The 4104-nt window shown below is 39.8% G+C and overlaps 1 long non-coding RNA gene across 1 annotated transcript; it reads left to right on the forward strand.

The window, feature by feature from the left end:
- Nucleotides 1–1339: 1339 nt before the first annotated feature.
- On the forward strand, nucleotides 1340–2846 carry LOC140588264 (uncharacterized). Its single transcript, XR_011989625.1, has 2 exons — nucleotides 1340–1532; nucleotides 2529–2846. It is a non-coding gene; the product is annotated as an uncharacterized lncRNA (long non-coding RNA).
- The last annotated feature ends 1258 nt before the right edge of the window (nucleotides 2847–4104 follow it).

The following is a 4104-nucleotide window of genomic DNA, read 5'->3' on the forward strand; positions in this document are numbered from 1 at the left end:
CAGCAACGGTAAAAAATTGCGGGCCGATTGTGGGCCTAGCACGGCGACGATTCTGGCTGACTGTCGGCATTTTTAATCTGGGCCAGAACCATTCTGAGCACGGCGAACGATTCTGGCTGACTGTCGGCATTTTTAATCTGGGCCAGAACCGTTCTGAGCGCGGCGAGCGTTTCTGGCTGACTGTCGGCATTTTTAATCTGGGCCAGAACCGTTCTGAGCGCGGCGAGCGTTTCTGGCTGACTGTCGGCATTTTTAATCTGGGCCAGAACCGTTCTGAGCGCGGCGAGCGTTTCTGGCTGACTGTCGGCATTTTTAATCTGGGCCAGAACCGTTCTGAGCGCGGCGAGCGTTTCTGGCTGACAGTCGGCATTTTGCGTGTCGGACGACTTTGGCTGACAGTCATCCATTTCAGCATTGGTAACATGATTTGTGTCGTACCTAGACCTCACCTGGCGTAAAATTCTGGCCTGATGTCAGATAAATATTCTCAAAAAAATTCGAACCAGAACTAGTCTTAACATGGAAGATCATTCTGACTACAGTCTATAGGAGGGGTCACCAACATGGTGCCCGTGGGCACCAGGGCGCCCCCAAGGACCACATGAGTTGCCCACTGTGACTGTTCTAAAAATAGCACAACTCACCATTGAGCATGGCGTCTAAAATTAAATTTTATCCTGTTGATATTCTTCTTTAATCACATTTGCATTTATATAGATTTGAAAATGGCAATATCTAAAAGAAAGCATTTAAAACGCGTTTATTATACATGATTTAAGAAAAATGTATCAAACTGGTAGCCCTTAGACATTCCTCTAAGACCAGGAATCATTCTCGTTGCACCTTTTCTAAGGCAATATATATGAGGTTCTCATTTCATTATGTTGTATATGTAAATCTGCAAGATGTCACCTGGGTCTGTTCGAGCATTGGTAATGCTTTGTCCCATACCTGACCCTCATCTGGCATAAAATTGTGGCTGAAGGCTCTGCTCTCTATTATATCATAACCACTGTCTGTTTGGGATAAAGCCTATACTAAAGATCATGAGAAACACAATAAAGGGCCAATGGCTGACATACAAAAAGACTCCAAGCACCAGCTGTTGATATAGTACAGTCCCACTGATATGATAATTTTTTTGTTTAACATTGGAAAACCATTAAAACTTATTGGATATTTTTTGTTAACTACGGTATATCGTCAATCATTATTTTTCATCTGACATGTTTACTTAAAAAAGGAAAAGTAAAAACAAATGAAAACATTAATTTATCTTCTCTAAAATCTTGTCTTTTAAAAATATAAACCCGTTTGGAATACTTTGTGCATAGGGCTTTTCTATTGACCGTTCGGTATTTGATCATCTACGCTGAACAACCAATCCTGAAATAAGTGGGCGTTAACGTTTCAGTTTAGACCAATCAATGTCCTTTAGACGTCACTGCAACTTCACCGGACTTTGAGGCTGTTGACGGCGTCGATCGACTTTAGATGGCTGATTCAGTTTGAATAATAACGAGCGAATTGTGGTAAGTGAAATATTTCAGTTACTTTTAAAGTTCCATTTAACCTTTTTAGTCAGAGATTTTAGCTTAAGATTCTGTCGGAACGGTATGTTGGGAATGATCGTTCATTTTAAAAAGTCGGTTCAAACAAGTCACACGCCTTGACATAATATTAAATACAGGGCTCTCGAGTTTAAATCAGATGTTTAACGTTAGATTACATCTGCAGAGCTCTCAAGTCTCACGTATTGTGTGTGGGACACACGCATTTAACACAACAATCTCCCACGCCAAACGACATTTCTCTGTCTGAGAAGTGATAAAGCTCGCGCCACAGCTAATCCAAACCTGTACCTTCTATTTTTTTCTTTTCATGGGGGACATGTCACTTCAGTCCACTGCTCCTTTGTTGCTGGTGATATCTGAAACTTGTTTGGTTAAAAATGAGCACCGCAAGTTCCAATTTACGACTTTGTGCATTTAATTCCTAGTGATGGAAATATATCCTTATATATATATGCGTCTAATTGATCAATCGACAGATTTATCAGTTATGCATGATCATAAGTTGGTAAAGTTGTGTGTCATATTGAAGTCACAGTAAAAAAAAAACAGGGATGAAATTCATATGGAACAATCATATATTCTGTGCAGTATTGGATATAGCAGCCTTCTGGACAGTTACAGTTCAGCAATGAGTGTTTTTTATGTCAGATCAGAACAGATATTACATTTCAGATTGCATACATATATGCATACAACTTTGACGTGTTGTGAATTAAATGGTGAAATTAACAACCCTGTTTAAATATTGTTTACTTGTTCATGATATTCTGTCATGGACATAATGATTCATATCTCCTTATTTGTGTACTACTGTATGTGTTTTGGAATTGTTTTATACTATAAATGTTGGGTGCTGTCTTGATCTTGATGGTATGATTTATGTTCTATGCCTTAGAAGCAGGTGGCATTAATAGTTTTGTGTTGTGTGTTGTGGCTGCAAAATTCCTTAACTAGGAGTGCAACGGACCAGGAGGCAGAGAAAAACATTCAAAGATGGCTTCAGTTGGCACCTGACAGGGATGGAGGAATGAAGGAACATGCAAAAAGGGCAAATGACACTTAATTCCATTGTTTGTGATGTATTTACTTGTTTTGTATTTGGATTTTTTTGTGTGTGTTTTTGACCACCCAAATTTCACATTTTATTAACCAGTTTTACAGGGCCATGTTCTTAGATATTTTGTATGTTGTGAAGTGCTTTAAACGCCTCATCTGTCTGTTGATGTTACAAAGTAAAGTGTAATTAAATATCAATCAGTGGTTTGTTGAAAAGCATTTATATGTTGTTTATAGTAAAGTAAAAATAAACTTTATTGATATCAATTGTGTATCCATTGTGCTTTATGATGTCACTGGGCCTGTTATGGCCCAAATCAGGTAGAACCATGTCTGGGCCATCACTGGGCCTGTTATGGCCCAAATCAGAAAATCCATGTCTGGGCCGTCACTGGGCCTGTTGTAGCCCAAATCAGGTAGAACCATGTCTGGGCCATCACTGGGCCTGTTATGGCCCAAATCAGAAAATCCATGTCTGGGCCGTCACTGGGCCTGTTATGGCCCAAATCAGGAAGAACCATGTCTGGGCCGTCACTGGGCCTGTTATGGCCCAAATCAGGAAGAACCATGTCTGGGCCGTCACTGGGCCTGTTATGGCCCAAATCAGAAAATCCAGGTCTGGGCCGTCACAGGGCCGTCATTCTTTGCGGTATCTGGGCCAAAGGAAAATGAATAGTGTGGGCCAGATCTGGCCCAAAAGAATTTTGCTATCTGGGGAGTAGCAAGGGTCTTGGTTAACCTCAAATAGTATATTCACAAGACACAAAGAAATAATAATTCAGCAACTCAAAGACATACACAATTTAGATTTAAACCGGCATTTCAAAATAAAATGGGAAAAATGGAACACCAACACCCCAGTCGAATAGTCCTGGTGTGTGACTGTCAAGACGAGAGCTCTCTTTCCTCTTTTTTTTTTTCCACAATAGTCTGGGTGGCACCCACAATCCTACCAGACCGACGGGGTCGGGGTAAGAAGAATCCACAAGCACTTCTTCTCTTTAAATATTCCTCGGTGGTTGGCTCACCATCTCCTTCCTCAAGGAGAGAATCCAAATTATGGGGCTCTTCCGGATCCCAAAAAAAACCTAGCCTGCATATTTACAAGACTAATATTACAAAAACTCACAATAACTGCATCAGCATACTTTCATACATCAAATTCAATGTATAGTAATGTTAAACATTGATCATAAAGTGTGATCTTTAAGTCTCTATAATAATTTATTGTGATTATATAATCTTAACCATAAAATATATATACATATACATACATATAGATATTTCCTCACTCCCTTTTCTAACATGAGGCTGAATTTTAGCAGGGTTTATCTGCTTAACTCGTATTAGCAATCTTCCAACATACCGGTTCAGAGTTTAACAATGTAAATTCCACAAAGTTTCTAGTTCTCACTTACACTCTAGGTGCAACTTAGACACATCGTCAGTGTTGTATCCTGGGTTCATTGGGTGT

The sequence above is a fragment of the Paramormyrops kingsleyae genome, chromosome 3 (genome assembly GCF_048594095.1).
Source record: "Paramormyrops kingsleyae isolate MSU_618 chromosome 3, PKINGS_0.4, whole genome shotgun sequence".
NCBI lineage: Eukaryota > Metazoa > Chordata > Actinopteri > Osteoglossiformes > Mormyridae > Paramormyrops > Paramormyrops kingsleyae.